Source organism: Papaver somniferum, chromosome 1 (assembly GCF_003573695.1).
Source record: "Papaver somniferum cultivar HN1 chromosome 1, ASM357369v1, whole genome shotgun sequence".
In the NCBI taxonomy this organism is placed as follows: Eukaryota; Viridiplantae; Streptophyta; class Magnoliopsida; order Ranunculales; family Papaveraceae; genus Papaver; species Papaver somniferum.
The window spans coordinates 9,128,675-9,147,508 of NC_039358.1; the positions used below are offsets into that span (position 1 = coordinate 9,128,675).

Below are 18,834 nucleotides of genomic sequence, written 5' to 3' on the forward strand. Positions count from 1 at the left end.
TTTTGATTCACTAAAATATGACAACCAAACTTGACATACCAACGCTTGGTGGGTTCAACCGAGCTATGCTTTAACACTATGGTTCATATCATTCAATTTCAGACATTCATCATTGAAACCCTAATTTCAATAATAAAATACCATAATATTTGAATTTTCCTAAATCAGTAAACCCTAAGTTCAATTGAAACAAAATTAATCAAATTCAAACTGATGTTTCGGCGGAATAATCTAACACCGAAATGGGTTTCCACTATTCTTCATGTTTCATTTTGATTCATCTGTAAATATTGCTTCCTCGATGTTCTTCGAATTTTAGATGGCAAAATATTTATCTTCCTCGTGCACCGACTAAAACTAATCAACAAGAAGAAAACCTAGAACCATAATTTCTATTCAATCCTCGCCATAAAAATTATCTCTACATATGGTTTTCATCTTCTCTGGTATTTGATGTTTTTTACTGTCAAGATAGAAAGAATAGAGAAGATGAAGTGGGTGGGTTTAATTTCTTATGGATGAAAAAAACAATGGGGAACACCTCCAGCCCTCCAGTTCACATGTGACGTGTCACAACATTAACAAACAGATGGAGTGAGTCAGGGGTACACTTATAAACCTTGAATTTTATTGTATTTGTATTTTGTAAAATTAGATAAAGTCTGGTCATAAACGATCAACGTGTGTTAACGTCTGGGCCAGGTATCAATCCCTAACGTTGGACAAATGTTAGACCAAAGCCTAGTGTTGGACAAAACCTGAGTACTAAAGTCCAATTATTTATATGTAGTTTTCTTCTCTGAAGTATTATTCCAACATTTTGGACTAATGGTAGATTATCTTAATAAGAACTAAATTAAATTATTCATCAACAATGGGGAATTCACCAGAATGATGCATTCAATGACATGCATTATAACCAAATGATGCATCAGTTTTAGAAATTGATATATCATCTACTTTGGTAAGACATTCATTTTAATGAAGCATTCTGCTGTCAGAGCTATATCGATTAACACATCAAAAAGGACCCAAATGATGCAATATTGACTTTGATGTGACATGCATCTAAATGATGCATTTTAGCTCTCGGTTACTATCCTTCGATGACTAATAACCATATCTAGGTCTGGTGAAGGTTACTATTTTTTCATCACATTCATATACACATTTATGATATATGTAATTATATTGATGATACTATTAAATATGTTTTAATTGCTCGTATTTTATATTTGATTTATTCGTGTTAGAGCATCGCTTATTTAAACCCACCAAGCGTTGATATGCTAAAGGGGAAAATTAGGCTAAGGCCCAACCCATAGATAACCCATAATATGAGGCCCTTAATTAAAATAAGTTTAAATCTAGGCCCCGAGTTATTAAAAGACATTCATGCCCTTTTATATATTGTCAAACCCCAAATTAAATAAAATTTAAATTTAAGCCCAAAATTATTAAATCTAGGCCCAAAATTATTAAAATACAGTGTGAATGTGTAAACATAAGTTACACATGCATATGGCATGTGTATCCAGAAGTTACACATCCTTATGCCATGTGTATCCAGAAGTTACACATCCTTATGCCATGTGTAATGCAAAGTTACACATCAAAAAAATAGACATCAAAAAGAGCACATACAAAAATACATGTATTACTTTAATATTCATTTACAATAATTTCTTAGCATGTGTAACTAGAAGCATCTGTCTAGTGTAATTGAGAGTTACAAATGCATCTATCTAGTGTAATTGAGAGTTACACATGCGTCTATCTAGTGTAATTGAGGGTTACACATGCGTCTATCTAGTGTGATTGAGGGTTCCACATGCGTCTGACTTGTGTATTCAGCGTCAATTTCAGTTCCAATGAGACCTAAAATATAACAACAAGCAATTAGTTTTTATAAGATTAAGTGAAAAACAATGTATATTCAATTTCACAACATCTGAGTAGTGAAACTAGCAGTTACCGACGCAACTGACTAGTGTAACTAGGAGTTACACATCCATATTGGAATTCAGCACCATAATTGATAAAGGAAAGAACATAAGCATGATTACCAAGTATATAATGTTCAAACCACTGATTTCTGCAGTGAAGCTACGAGTTAAAGGTTCAACATTTCCGTGCAAACAAAGAATAGGAGACAAAATATAAACTGAGGCATGCTGGACTAACCTTGTAGTAGTATCAAGCGCAATTTTCATTAAGTTCTCTTGCTTTAGTTGAGTTGCATTGTTCATGATGAGCTGACCTGGTAACATAATGCAAAGTATGAGTTAGCAACAAAAGAACTGGCCATTTTCGTATCTAGTTTTCGAAAATTAATGAACCTGGACTAAAGGTTGACTGTCATAAAGACCAGTTTTACTTGATACTTGAATAAGTAATATTTTGGGGCTAAGCCACTTTATGATCCAGTCCAGTGCCAGTGGGATGACTGTTTGAGCCTGTTAGGATTCCAAGGGGCACACATTAGGGTTCAGGACGTAGTTATAAAAGCCACTATCAGAAAGAAAGAGTTTCTCTTTATCTTACAGAAGAAAAACGACATAAATATATTTTCAACTTTTACACATTCAAATAGCATGTGTAATTGGCAGTTACACATACAACTAGCATGTGTAACTAGCAGTTACACATCATATGGAATGTGTAACTAGCAGTTACACATACAACTAGCATGTGTGACTAGCAGTTACAACTAGTTGTATGTGTAATTGGCAGTTACACATCATATGGCATGTGTAACTAGCAGTTACACATCATGTGGCATCTGTATAAATCATTAACCTAGTAGTGTTATAGGCATGTGTAATCGGCAGTTACACATGCATATGGCATGTGTAAGACGCAGTTACACATCAGCATTTACCTGGCACATACACTGTGTTAACTACATAGAATTTCAAATACAGGAGAACTCTATTACAAAGCACACAAAAAAACACAGACAATACAATATGCATGAATTCTGATCGAGTGTGTGAAATGCTTGTGTAATCAGCTTGTACACATACAAAATGCATGTGTAATCAGTAGTTACACATCCATATGGCTTGTGTAATAGGAAACTACACATACATATGGATTGTGTAATCGGCAGTTACACACCCGTATGATTTGTGCAACTACAAAAGAAGGTTTTTCTCAGCTCATCCAATCTGTGAGGTCTACTTGACGAATGGGATTAAATGATACTACCAGTTCATAGAAACCAAGCTCAAGCTTAAAATACAAATTGCATCATGTCTTAGCAATTGAAACTCAGAAACTTGCATTCATAAACTATATAGAATAATATTGAGATAAATTATAGATGTGCATATTACATATTAAAATTTTTCCTCAGCTGCGCATTCTTATTGTTCTTTCAGGTATCCATTCCAGGAGATACAAAAGTTTAGATTGACTTTAAGTTAATGAGTATCACACAAAGTATTATCTGTATGAGTAAGGGCCTTCTTGCTATGAATGTGAACATAAACATGTTATAGTTTCTATTCTGTTAACTGAAGTAGTGTGGAACAAATGAACTAATTATAGGATAGAGCCAGTCATTAGATAATGATAATAACATCGTCATTTAGGGACAGAACAAGAATTTGAACTTGCATATCATATACCCTTTGCAACATTACATGTCAAGGTTGCGTATACAAATACATAGCAGTTTGACGGAAAAGAACAAATAAATAGACAATGCAAGGCATATTAGTAAAAACAAAAGAAAAAAAATGGTACCTTGAAGCTAGTGATAGATCCTGATCAGCGCCTGCAGACACTTTGTGGAAATTTCCTCGAGAAAAATTGTCTTTAAGAAATGATAACCTTCTCAGCTCCACCTCTAAGTAAATGGAATCTGACGAATCACCTTTAAAGAGCAAAAAGAAGTAGGTTCTGTGGACCAATGAGATGCAATAGAAGTGCCAAAGTTCAATAATCTATCGTTGTTTCCTCTCGAACTCCAAGGGTCATTGTGAAGGAGATTCTGGAGACTCTTGTATTGGATCAATGCCTACATATTTTACAGAATTAACAGATTCATAAGCCTTTACTTCTTCCTCCTTGGCCTACAAAAGAATGAGCCAGCCAAGTTAATGGAGTGATCCTTGTTAGCTTATAAAGAGTGATGATGAGTGTGAGCGAAGGATGCTTCAAACAAATATATACAACAGAAAATACTAGATAATTATGCTATTCTAAAAAAATCTTTTTTACAGTGTTTGTTGTGATGCAGCTAATTACGTAGCACAGTCTCACCTGGTCATCAATACGTTGTTTCTCATATTCTAGTTTAGCCATCTCCTTGAGATCTGCAACAAACGTTTGGATGCTAGTAATATCTTCTTTATCAGAAGTCTTCTGTGAATTCCTTTGCCCTGCACAAAACAACATGAAAACCAGTATAATCAGCCAAAAATGAACATAAACTAGATGCATACTTACCTTATTAAATGGACATAAAACCAACAAGTACAAGAGCACCTAAAAAGAGCTCATCAACATGAGAAATTCATTCACACTGACTTTTGACATCTGATGTTGTATCTCAAACAACTAATTCCAATTTTGATTGCATTATAATAAAACATTCAATATCTGATACAAGCAGCCAGTTGCAAAATCAAAGTAGATGAAATTCGTAACAGATAGATGGGTAATAGAGATGATGATTCGCAGATTTCAAATATGATAACCGATTTTCAATCGAGATTTAAGATAGATAAATTGATTGATTTTCAATAAATAAACCTAGAATTTTTTGTAATTTTCTTTCAAAATCTTTCAAATGTTTCATCTTAAAAGCAAGATAAAGATTAGATTATAACAAATATGAAATCTAATATTGGTTTCGTCGTGAAAATTTAGTTGAAATCATAAGCAATTATAAATCAGGGTTGATTACAAACCCTAAAAATATTTCGTAAACAAAAATCGAAACTAAACAGTTCAAATCAAAGAAAATGATACAAGGATTATAGATCGAAGCAACAATTCTAAAATCAGATCAAAATTCGAAGTAAAATCGAACTTATTAGGTATCGGAAGTTGTCACTGAACTTTCCAGAACTTGATTTTGGTTAAAACATAATGAGAATTCAACATGACTGCAAATATAGATGAGAAACTTATCTTTTTCTTTCGATAAGATGCTGAATCCTCAAGTTTTCTTCGAGTTTCATCAAGTGAATCTCCATTCTTCGTTATTTGCAGAGCAGTGGAGAGAGCAGTGGAGAGAGAAAATAAATTAGAAAATGAAACCGAAAATAAAACATATGCCTAGTTTTATTGCATTTATATACTAAAGGGTATTCTTGGTATTATAAAAATTATTTTAAATAAAACTTTTATTAACAGACCCGGAATTCTAAAGTTTTGGGCCTAGAAATATCAAAATGTGAAAGAACGGAGTGGACAATGAATGATCCATTTAATGGGGCTTCTCTATATTGAACCCATATAGTAGGGGGTTCTAGTATTTTTCACATGCTAAAGTTGGTTGTCATATTTTAGTGTCTGAACTCAAAGTCACTTGATTAGATTACTAGAGTCAACTTTGTTAGGTTAGACTAGGAAGTCCAGAAATATTGAGACATATAAGTATTACTTTGAAGACTTGAAGATTCTGAATATGTATTGATATCAACGAACACATCATCCTTATACTTGAGGTTAGTAATACAAGACTTGGATTGTTTCCAATCTATCTAGATTACTTTAAAGTCATTTAGACTGAAAGCATAACATGCAAAGTTATATATATGAAACTCTAGTATTACACTACACCAAATTCCCGGATTAGTAACAGCATTTCGTAACGGACTTGCAGCCGTTATAAAATTCTCGTTGCAAACGGCCGTTACAAAAAGAGTCGTAACACGTAGGGACCGTTCGAAATTTGTAGGTCAGCCGTTACGAATTGTTTTATAGGCGTCAGTCATACGCTTGGTCACACCTGGGTCGTAACACTTGCAATTTTGCGTGTGCCATTCACATGCGTGCTATTATTTTTTCCACCCAAGATGAATAATACCAGAGGATATTTCCTCCCCTGCGTGTGCGATTCACATGCCTGCCTCATTTCATCCCATGCCTTGGTGAGAATCGACAGATCGATTTTTCATTTCTCATTTCTCTTTTCTCCTTTTCTGCTCCAGCCTCTATTCTTTGAAACCCTAGCGAAACTTCATCTTCAATAATCTACAGCCGAGAAACATCACAGAAACCTCTCAATCATCTTCAATCATCGACTTTTCTTTTCATTTTTCATATCTTTTCTCTCTCTTTTATCATAATCAGTTTTTCAATCTTAGGGTTTTTCATCGTCTGTTAATCTAGTTTAGGATTTTGATTTCATAGATCTGTACAAGTCTTTCATCATCTGTAGGGTTTTAGTTTTTTCGATTTTTCATGTATGCTGATTTGAAGATGATTTGATGTCATTGAAGGAAGATGAAGATAACTCATTGACCCAATTTGGTTTTTTAGACCATACAAATCGAGAGAAAAAGGCTTCAGTAAAGATCATGGATCGTCAAAATGGGTTAGTTCTTCAAACCCAAACATCATTTTTCTATGTTCAAACCCAAACATCATTTTTCTATGTTTTTAAATTTTGGTTTAATCGCAACATTGAAATTTAGAGTTTTTGTAAAATTGATTTCAGGGTTTTGAAAATTAGGGATTTTTTTTAAAACATGAATTATGTTGGAATTATACCAACATAATTAGGTGAGGTTAGTTTAATTTTAGTTTTCCTCTGTTTTATTTTTCTGTGTTTTAGTTATCAATTGAAAATTTAGTTTTTAGTTTGATTTGTACGAGCTCTAGCAGCTTTAGGTGGAGGTGGTTCTGTGGGTTGAGTAGATTCTGAAGCAGAGGATGAGAATGAAGATGAACCCAACAAATCAAAACAGAAGTGAATGATTAAGATGATGAAAAAGATGAAAGTGGTGGAATTATACCAACAGAATTAGGTGTGGTTAGTTTAATTTTAATTTGTATGTTGTTTATAATTGAGGTACAGTGTACACCTTTGTTCGTGTAATCTTGTATTTACTGGTAATGGATACATGTTCTGCAGGAAACCCAATGACTATCTTGGATGGAATTTTTGTGGAAATCAAGGATGATATAGACTGCTCTCCATATCCATCGGGTAAGCTTTCATCAGTGTGTAGTGTTATATTGATACGTAGAGCGAGTTGTTGTTTGTTTGTCTAACTGTTATACCGTTGGACTTTGTTCGAAGTTTCTCACTAAACTATAACCACAAGTGCGACAACATGGTTCCACGAAGTCCGTCCAGTCAAAATTAAGAAGTTGTGGTGCGATTCTCATTGGGAAAGCAAATATGCACGGATGGACCTTGGAACAACTGGAAATAATCCTAATTATGGGTAGGTTGATCTGATATATGTCGAGTTTGTATAAAATGTTGAATTAGTGATTATGATAGTTATATTTTTCAATGCTTCTTCCTTACAGAACAGCGAGAAACCCTCAATCCCTAGACAGATATACTGGTGGATCTTCCTCGGGTCCAGCAGCAATTGTAGCTTCTGGATTATGTTCGGCCGCTCTTGGAACTGATGGTGGAGGTTGGACCAGTAACATATTGGCTTTCCGCATGACAAATATTAAGAATATTCTTCTTATTCAGAATGCAATTTTTATTAATACGCAGGCTCAGTTCGAATTCCTTCTTCACTTTGTGGTGTAGTAGGCTTCATATGGTCGGACTGACATGGAAGGGTAAGCTTGTTAAAAACATAGTGGTTGAAACCTAGGATAAGCTTGTTTGAAAATTTCAATTTCATTCTACACAATTCTTCAGTTATTATTGTATTTTTTTTATCAATAAACAATTTAGTGTTGACGTGTTTCTAACTCAGGTCATTAGTATCATCTCCCCAACGACTGTATCAACGTACTGCAGTGAAATCGGCTGATGCCTTTACCAATTCTTTTATCATGCAGGGCATTATGTGATTGCGGGACTGTAGAAATCATCGGACCAATTGCTTCTAATTGCTTCCTAGTTGAAGATGTTGTGCTTGTGTGAGTTGCCAAAATTTTGAAAAGTTAGGTGAAACAAAGATATTGAATAAGTAAAGAACAATCCATTCGTACTTGTGTCTGTGACTTTAGTTAACATTGATTGACATTGAAACTGGAGCATCCTTTCAATTTTCTGTCGACACAGTTTTTAATCTTGACCTCTTGATCTATTATGTAAGGGATCTCTGTGCTTTAAAATAAAATGACATTAATTCTGATCTTCTCATTCAGATAGCTTATTCTCTGATTGAAAAGCAAGAGGGAAAGGCGAGGACACCAGATGATTACATATCTTTCGTAACCCTCCTTGCAGATCCACGTTATTGTGGTACTATATCAGTTTTATGATAGTACTTGTATCGTTATTGGCTTTTAGCATTTTCTCTGGGGCTTATAGCTTTCGTTTTGGTTTTTAATTTCTGTATGTAATTACAGGCGTTTCATATCTTGAGAAGGAAGAAGTGCGAGTTCTATTAAGGAAGGTTGGTGTTAACTGCCAACTGTCTTTTAATTTTGGTAGTGTAGTTACCTCTCTTTCTTTCAGTCAGATACTTAAGTAGAATGCCTTGGTTTTCTCTAGGATCCTAAATTTTGGACATACAGACCATTTACTGAACAAATGGTCTGAGCTGCTGCTGATGATGTTTGTTTCCTTCTCCATATCTACCACAATATGATGACAAATCTGAACGATAAATCTCTGTGGCAACTGTCAGATCGGGGAGCACTATACTGTCGGTGTTTCTGTGTTGATGATAATGAGTGTGTAGATTGGCCGTCTGTCCCTCCCGTTCCAGGTACTTATGCTTTTTTGATAAGCCTGTAGACTTTTACTATTTATGTTTGATTATGTAAGTGTCTGGCATTTGTATATTCGGTTTAAGTTTACGCTTCAAGTTGTATGAGTTCTTTACATAGAAAGATTCCCTCACTTGCAATTGCAGGTATTATATTAAGGAATTAGGCACTAGTTTGGTTTGCTTTAAGTCTAAGTTGGGCTGTAAGTGCCGTGCAGGTTAAGCTAATGTAGTGGTGTAGGATGAGTCTTATCCTACACTACTGTATTAGCTTTACCTGCACTGCACTGTTCTCCTGTTCAATATGTTAGGAGGTTTCTTTTGTAATTTTGTTCTTTTGTGTGATGATATAGAGTCTTGATGTGTTATTATTAGCCATGTTCATTTCTACTTTTCTTTATCAACTCCTTGAGTACAAATAGCAGGCCATATATTAGCAGCTGAGATTGGAACATAATAAGCTTCATTTTGTTTTATTTTTTATGATGCAACAGGATTACAGGATCATATGATCCCTATGGTAGACATGGCATGACTCTTTGCAGACCGCAGTATTATCTTCATCATAGTCACTACACCTGCCATATATTAGCATCTGAGATTGGAAGGTACAACACAGTCATATGGATGTTGACAAGGTTTGTTATCCAATATCCTAGGAAGAATATGTATATTGAAGATCGTAGAATTAACACAATAATTTGCTTTCTCAGGTATTAACATAGAAAAGGATGACTTACTGAGGTGATCAAAAGATCAGAACATAATTGGATGCTCCTGCACTTGGTCTAGCTGCACAAACATCAACATCCAAGGTATCTCATATTGAAATTGCATGTATATTTAAATCTTGGCTTCTTAGCGGTTTTGATTTTGTTTTCTACCTTCCTTGTGCAGGCCAGATTCTTTGTGCAGAAACTGCAAGCGGCCTGGTCATTATCCATATGAATAAGTCAGGGATTATGGAGAACTTGATGAAGAATGCTTGGAAACTCTCTGCAAGTTTTGATAAGTATCTACAAGTTTTGAGTAAGTTGTATGTAGTTTTTGAGATGAAATTATACTGACCTACGTGAGAAGGAACTGAACTTAGGAAGTATCTCAAAAAAAAATTGTACTTGGAATAATTGATGTTCTTTTCTGATGTGAATTGATTGATTGAATTTGAATGTGGTATGAATCCAATGAATATTGATATGAATTGAATTAATAAACTACGGTAGAATGAAAGAAATACAGGTTATTTGTATTTCCGGTAGAAAATGTACTGCCGGTCAATATTGCCCTGGTCGGTATTGGTCTGACCAATTTTGACCCGGTCAATGTTGACTAGCAGTAATTTTTTTGCTGTTACAAAAACTTTCGAAACGGCTTTTTCGTGTTACGACTGTGTGTTACAAAAACTTTCGTAACGGCTCTTGCCTATTACGACTCTCCATGTAGTAACGGTTAGCAGCTGTTAAACGACGTTACAACCCAAAATTCGTAACAGCCCCGTTTCCGCTACAAAAATGTAACACCCCTTTTTGAAACAGGCAGCAGCCGTTCAACCCATTTTAGTAACGGCTCATTTCTGTTTCTAATCCCAGAATTTGGTGTAGTATTAAAGACTTGATTATCTTATTATGATCAAATTTTCAAGGAAGAATATTCAAGTTGTTACAACTTATGTATATTGAATTATGAAGTATAACATCCATCTTTTGACTTCGTAATTGCGACGTATACATAATCTTTGTAACTTGTTACTAGACTGTGTAATGAACTTATGATTGATTTCATACCTAGAAAACTATGTTTTGTTACATGAGTTTAAGGAAGTAGACATACAGAGAACTTGTTTCATAGTTGAAAGAAATCAATAGGTTCTTATTGGGGATCAATAGTAGGACCCGATCCCTATTTGGAGATATCCAGCAAAATCAATCCCTACCTATTGGGGATCTACAGTAGGACCGATACCCATGGAAAAATCAATTTCAGATCTCATGTATTTTTTAGGGTTTGTGTGATTTTGGAAGTTGGGTTTGTAAAATTGGAAAGTTCAAGATGTTGATATTGTGAGTAATTTGAACATATGTATAAATTTTATCTTTTATTGTTCAAAGACATTCTTGATACTCAAGGTGAGATCCCAAACAGAAATGTTTGAGAATCTTTATGTTAAGATTTTCGAATGTATATGTTTTAATTTTCCACCAAGTAAAACATATCTCTGGAAGTTATATATTAATAAAGTATATACTTGTATACCAATTACCAACTAATGTTGAGTTGTCATCCAAGAGGGATTTCAATATTACAGTTAGATATTGGTTGGAATTATACAAAAACGAAATTGGTGTTTATTGCATGTCTTGAGTATATTTTGTCTTATAGAAATTCTTTAGTGTCCAAACCACTATGGTCTATAAATATAGTGAAGCTTGTTCTCCTTACAAACTTATCCCCACACAGGCACTTCATTTTATAGTCAATGTTGTAGCCGACTAATTAATAGTATTACTTATAATACTATATATTGGAGAGGAGAGTAACCTAATTAGAAGAAATTTCTTACGCCCGCTAGTTTAAAGACTTATGTGGGATCAAATAACGTTTAGATAATATCATTGGTGGGAAACTAGAATTTGTATTGTTATTTTAGTTTTTAAATAATCGGTCTTTGGAAATTGGCTCTTTACTAATAAATATAAAATTACCAGCCTTTGGAAATTGGTGTTCATTCCGATCCAAGTGCACACAGTTTTTGACAAGTCCCTAAATATTAGAGTTTTTATGTTTCGAGGTTAAAGTAGCTTAGGATTAAGCATGAAATTATAAAAAATTCTTTTCATGAACTTTTACTTCTTTACAATTTAATTTGTTGGAATGCTAGCACCATCTCTTTATTATTAAAATCCAAGTCATGAACTTTGTATTTTTTATTATTTTAAGAATAACACTTCCTCCGTTCTAATTATATAGGCATAGAATTAGTTTTTAGTTGTCCAACTATATAGACATAGTTTTATTTCCCAGATGGCTCTTTTCAGATATACCCTTATTTATGATAGTAGTAGTGTTACACTAAATTAATTCAGTGCTTCTAGTTTTAATCAGAAGTTAGGAGTAAAAATTGAAAAAATAGTAAATATTTCTAAAATACATATAATTTTCGTAATTTAATAAATTTGATTTCTCCGTCTATATAACTTGGATGGACGGAGTATTACATTCAAGGAGAAGGTCTGCTTGTTTAGGATGTTAAATTAAGTTATAATTGATATCTACAAACCTTTAAGAACTTTTATGTTGGTGAATCTTGTGAGTCTGTGACAGTTCTTGTTTTTTCAATATCTAATGAATTTTTTCATGATTGTTCACAGCAGGTTCCAATGGCTAGGATTGCATAAACAATCTGTATTTTTTAATCACAGTAAATGTTGGATGGTGACCAGCGACTCGATTAGCCTTTTAGTCGGTATTTTAGTTTTGGTTAAACGTAAATACATAATTGCGTAATTTTTTTTTATAAAATGCTCACAATTTTGAAATTTTTGAGCCATTATATAAAATGGTCGAGTTTGAACTTTATTTATCCCGTATTTAAAATAAATAAAAAACGGGTGATAATCGTTATATGCTACATGTTAGTTATCTAGTCTATAACAAAAACATTTGATTCCTCCGGGTACTAATGAGTTGAACCGTGCTAAAGACTAAGTTACTATCGAGTTCTTAATCTTCCTCACCCACCATAACGGTCCACAAAACTGTTCATCATGTTCTTCTCAAATTTTGTAACAATTGTTCATCCTTGAATTCAAATCAATAAATTCACAGTATTAAAGAACCTAAGTTAACTAAGTAACACAAATCATCCTGTAACCATTCATAATTTTCATTTCTGGTGATGAGATGCATCTTCATCCATTGTTATGAAACCTCGGGCGAACTAAGAATTAAACTCAATAAAGATTCTCTAATAATTTATTCCAACACAAACAAAGTAAAATACACTTGGGGCACCGCATTGTATACCTAAAGAAAATCCACTAAAAAACCCACTGTTAACCAATTAATAAAATTCTTGAATTTCATATATGATAGATTCACCAAATATCCCATGAACCCCATTTAAGGAATTTTCTAACATAATATTCAGAAATCCCAATTCATGAAATTAAGTTCAACCAAATGAATTAACACATATTAATCGTCCCAAAGTGATTCAACTAAACAGAAGAATCATCAAATCATCAAAAAATATAACTACCTAGTTAACATGAGATTAAGAACAATTAAGAGAGAGACTAAGAACAATCGATATAAAGAGGTTCCACTGGTAGTAGAGTTCATGTCATCCCATTTGCTGTAATCTTAAAATATTTTATAACTATTGTTGTGAACTTGAATTCGAAGAATAATCTTTAATTAAGGTTTATATAGAATGGATTGTAGGATTTCAATTGAAAAAGTGGGGGTCTAACAACCACACCCAATGTTTCGTTTAAGCAATTTGTATGGACTAACTCCAATATAATTCCAAGAGAATCAACTAGACAGTCAGACTCAATCAAGGAAAATATATCCAAGAATTATATCTCTATTTCTGAAATCAATCTGCAATCGAATATATAGGAATCTGTGAGCCGGATCAATATGAGAAATGACTTGAGCGGTTCCAAAGGCCAATGTTCAAGTATCAATCAATTTTTATCAACAACCAAATGTTGGATTATCTAATTGATTGAAGTACGCACAACCTGTGATATTTCAATTATATAGAAAATATAATGCGGAAAACAAATAACACAGACATCAGAAATTTTGTTAACGAGAAAACCGCAAATGCAGAAAAACCCCGGGACCTAGTCCAGATTTGAACATCACACTGTATTAAGCCGCCACAGACTCTATCCTACTACAAGTTAACTAAAGACTTGAATGTAGTTGAGCCCTAACCAATCTCACACTGATTAAGGTACAGTCGCGTTCCTTACGCCTCTGAATCCCAGCAGGACTCTACGCACTTGATTCATTTAGCTAATCTAACCCACAACTAAGGATTTCTACGACTCAGAGTCGAAAACTTGATGAACAAATCCGTCTCACACAGAAAAGTCTATTGAATAGATAAATCTGTCTCCCACAGAAATACCTACGAGTTTTTGTTCCGTCTTTTGATAAATCAAGGTGAACATGAACCAATTGATACACCGGACTTATATTCCCGAATAACAACCTAGTAATATCAATCACCTCACAATAATCTTAATCGTATGGTAGCGAAACAAGATGTTGTGGAATGACAAAGAATGAGACGAAGAGCTTTGTGACTACTTTTTATCTTACCTATCGGAGATTAAATCTCGAGCAAATCTGTGACACCCCGACTCTTAAACCTGTTCCAGATTATCGTTCTTAAGAACTACATTCACATAAAGTGCTAACGAATAAACCCAAAGCTCTCTGATACAACATACTTGAAAAGCCTCTCATGTTATGTGATTATATAAATGTAATGTTTTACAGAATAAAGAAAGAATCCACATAATAAAAGATACACGATAACACTAGATCTAGAGACAACACTAAGACACGGAAACAGATATCTTCACACGCTCCATTCCTTCTGAATATTGAAACTGAAGTGGGAACGAGTGAGCACATCATCCCAAAGGGTGCCCAATGGAAATAAATAACTCTCGTGTAATCACTAACATGCTTCACAGATTTAAGATAAACAGTAATTTAAAATAGACGATGGTAAAAGAAAACATTCAGCAATTCACGTATCAAGAAAACAAGAGTTAATCAAACAAGCATGATATGCACACGAGTGATTTTCCTGAAATAAAACAATATATATATTATTGTTGAATGGATGGCGTACCGCCCTACTAGATATTATTGTCGACGGATGGCGTACCTCCCTACTATCTTAATAAGCAGTAATATTCAAACGGATGGCGTACCGCTCTACTAAATGAAATAGTTATAATAATACTATGACGGATGGCGTACCGCCCTACTAGATAATATTCAACCGGATGGCGTACCGGCATACTTAACTTAGCTAAGAGCCTTGAGGAAATACATACACTCGCGGGGAAATCTCACAATACATATCACATACAAACACATCATATCAAAACATCGTACATACAGATGCTACATGTACATCATACTCAAAGATATAAGAATAATACATCTAAGTACACGCAATCATGCACACAACAAGTAAAGTCTCATCATGCTCGCAGATAAAAGAAAGCTTAATGATTACAAGAAGGTTCCAGAGTTCCCACCTGGATTGATGACAACCCATGCCTACCTCGAGATCTACGATCCACCAGTTCATCCTTTGAATCGATTGTTGTTAAATCACACAAACGCTCTAAGAGATTAGCCAAAAGGCTCACACAAGGCTCATAACCTTGAAGCCAATTTCGCTATTCCATGATCTAGGACAGTTTCGCCAGGAAATTCCGGATTACCAATGAAACTCGAGGGATGAAGTCACTCGACCAAAGAGTTAAGACAGGGCCTCCTAGAACATAGATGTACTATAAGATCATATCCTGGAATAATATCTGGCTATCTGATCTCTCCGATTTGCTTGTGTGTTTCTCATAGGTCTCTCTTCTTGTCCCTATCTCTCAATGCAATGAGACCTACTGGAAGGAAAGACTCGTTCTCCGCCAATCTTTCTAGAGAGGGATCAAAATTCAACCTATTGGAACTTCAGGCGTTAAAGGAGCTGATGGTAAGGAGATTATTGATCCCAAAAACCTATCTAATGGTTCTAAGCCCATGTCCACTAAACAACCCCAATAACTTAAGGCCGGTCCATTTAGGTCAAATTAACGGTCACTGATAGTCAAAGGAGTCGATTAACAGTCAACGTCTAATGTCAAGGTCAAAGTCCAGCCAAAGGTCAAGGTAAGGTCAACCGTCAGTGGTCAGGTCTCTGGGTCAAATCGGTCAAAAATAAACAACTTAGTCAATTAGACTGTTTCGGGTGAGTCGACTCAGTCAGATGTCTGAGTCAGACTTGGTCAGATTCAGTCAGGCATCCGACTGATTAAAAGGGTTCTGGCCTGAGACACAACACAGGCCAAGGCACTAAAACACAAACACAAGACACAATGAACCAAACCTAAACACAAAGGCAACATATAATCTCTATCAACATATTTTCCCAGGCTTGAATCAAGATCCAAATTACAATCTGCTACAAGGCATAACCTCTTCATATTCGATTAAAATTCTACCCAAGCACATCAAGGCTCAACTGTAACACCACCAGCCACGACTTCAGCTAAATCATAACCTAACTTCATGTACAAATCAATTCAAAGAACTTTGCATAGCACAAACTCAGTTCATACACACCCCCTGTAACTTCAACTTCTTTAAATCACTACCCTTGTGACTTTGCCATATCAACATCTCCACCACCATTCTCAATACTCAACAATCTTCCATCATTTGCACCTGTCATTATTCTTCACCTCATTTCTTATACACTAGGCTCAGTCTCAACCACTCTCTTGTTCCAACTTCACCAGACTATAACTAAAACTCCCATTCCTGTCACCATCTCTATTCATTCAGTTGCAACTATAATATCAGTTCTTCAACCAATCTGCAATATTCTAAACATCCGCCTAAACTTCAATCCAAACAGTACTCATTTTCCATACCTTCACCGTTCATATCAGCAGCACCACAACTTCCATGAACTGCAACCACTTAACCAACCAGCAATCTTGATTTATCTCCAACTGCAATAACACAACTTCAGCCAACCATATTCATCTCAAATCTCAGTTTCATTCTTCCATCCCCTGAAATTCACTTACAACTTCAATTACAAATCCATCTCCCTTGAACCCTAGACATTCAACGAAACTTGAGTCTATTCAGGACCCAATAGTAACAATACAAACATCCACTCTTCCAATTGCAAACCCATATAAGTTCTTTGTTGTGCATCTTACGTAACTGAATTACAACTCTTATTGCAATGCCACCATCATTCCTCAGTTCAGCTTGTTCTTCATCATCATCAATATAACCTCCCCACCGAACCTTTCTACAATAACCTAACATACATTTAAAACAGCACCAGAAACTCAACTCTGTTCAACACCATCATTCTTCAGTCACAACAATTAGCGTTTCAGTGATATTACCACCAACCTCAGCTTCATTTGAAATTTTCCTGTCATTTAAATCTGAACCAGACCACCACCAAGTCATGTATTCAATAACCAAACACCACCTGCAATCCCAGCTTCACACATATCTATCAAATTCTTTTCAATTCTCAATTTCTATTATCTCAAACTCAAACCGAACTCAAATTCAATCCTCTGAGAAGTTCTAACTCTAATTCAATTAACTGAGAAACTGAAATTAGACCCCATAGAATCATTTATTCTTCAATCAAACACAAACCCATTTATAATCTAACAAACAACAACAGTTTCACAAAAAGAAATCGATCAAATACAAAACCCTAATTTGTCTTACCAATTATTCATCTCTCCAGAGATTAAACAACTTCAACACCACCAGTACTAGCTGTTAATCGATCTGAACCATCTTCCCTCGATCTCAAGCCACTGATCAAATCTCTCAGACTCGCCTCAGAAAAACCAGAAGAGGATGAGAAGAAGAAGAAGAAGAAAAAGAAAGAGGAAAAATAAAGAAGAATTGTTATAATTTCGTGTACCAGAGAGCATCAAGCACCAGACGGCTGCTATTTATTGATATGCTGAATACATGGTCTTGTATCAATAGGTGAACAAGGTTACTTTAACGGAGAGTATAAAAAGATCCTTCTCTTAATTATAGCTCAACCTATTCTTACTCATACTAAAAAGCGAGTGTAAAAGGTAACACGATAATAAGGAAGAGAAAGTGAGAGTTTCGATTCTTCTTATTAATTAAAACTGTACAAGAGAGATGAGTTATTTACAAGGGGGATAAATATTCTCTTATTGAGATAATTATTCATGCATTAGAGACACGTCTTGCATATGTGTCTTGTGCATACTAACGTGGGTCCCACATGCTGGTGATCATCCATAATTTAATCGTCTTATTACACTCCCCTTGGATGATCACCGGTATGAAAATGTCTTCTCAAAATTACCGTAAATATCGAGTTGAAGAGAACCGACCAAAAATCAGTTGCCTCGTCATAACCTTGCTTCCGTTGTTGAAACTATGTCAGGAAATCTTTTAAGAAAAACCCAGACACCGGAATCTCACAATGTTGTTGACGATGTTGCTTACTGCACTTCGTTAAATCTTATCAGGAAAATCCATGTACGGCAAAAACCTGAATTAAACAATATTGGCGATTATCTGATAACTGCATCTCGAGAAAATCTATGGATATTCATCTCTTTAGATGATGATCATCGTTTTAAGGTTGTTCTCTCATTGAAAACCTCGTCAGGAAAATCCAGAGGGGAAAAACCTGAACGTAGGAAAACATGAGTACTTAAAACAATGACAAACCCGCAGATGTTGCCTCGTTAAAACCTTGTCCGGAAAAACCCAGAGGGATAAAAACCAGGACGAAGGAAAAGGAGTACAACACGTCGAACTGCGGATAGCAGTGGACTCGCATGCCTCATTAAAACCTTGACAAGGAAAACTCAGTGGGACAAAACCTTCACTAAGGAAAAAGAGTACACGACGTAATGTCCAATATGCCCATATATCCATAGTCTTCCATGGCTTTACTCCCTCTGATGAGAAGCCTTCTCGGTTGATCATTATTCCTGGTAGTACTGCTTAGAATTCTGGACCACCCTTTAAAGTCTTCTGCAGCTCCAGCTTCCTTTAGTTGAGAAAATCAGTCTGATTTTCCTCTGTGCAATTTCTTGATGATCATCTGGTTGTGCCATCCTTTTATATTTTCTCCACTAGCTTTGTCTGGACAATCATAATCTCTCGGAGGATA

At 35.0% G+C, this 18,834-nt stretch overlaps 1 long non-coding RNA gene across 8 annotated transcripts; it reads left to right on the plus strand.

Moving 5' to 3' along the window:
• Nucleotides 1-6,166: 6,166 nt before the first annotated feature.
• On the plus strand, nt 6,167-10,052 carry LOC113325548. Of its 8 annotated transcripts, none has more exons than XR_003348055.1 (13): nt 6,167-6,553; nt 6,844-6,986; nt 7,094-7,409; nt 7,498-7,610; nt 7,697-7,764; nt 7,990-8,070; nt 8,302-8,398; nt 8,506-8,552; nt 8,651-8,692; nt 8,787-8,867; nt 9,362-9,505; nt 9,581-9,682; nt 9,765-10,052. It is a non-coding gene; the product is annotated as an uncharacterized LOC113325548 (long non-coding RNA). The 8 variants fall into 8 exon arrangements; XR_003348050.1 differs by having other exon boundaries at nt 7,094-7,168; nt 7,262-7,409; nt 8,651-8,867; XR_003348047.1 differs by having other exon boundaries at nt 6,820-6,986; nt 8,651-8,867.
• The last annotated feature ends 8,782 nt before the right edge of the window (nt 10,053-18,834 follow it).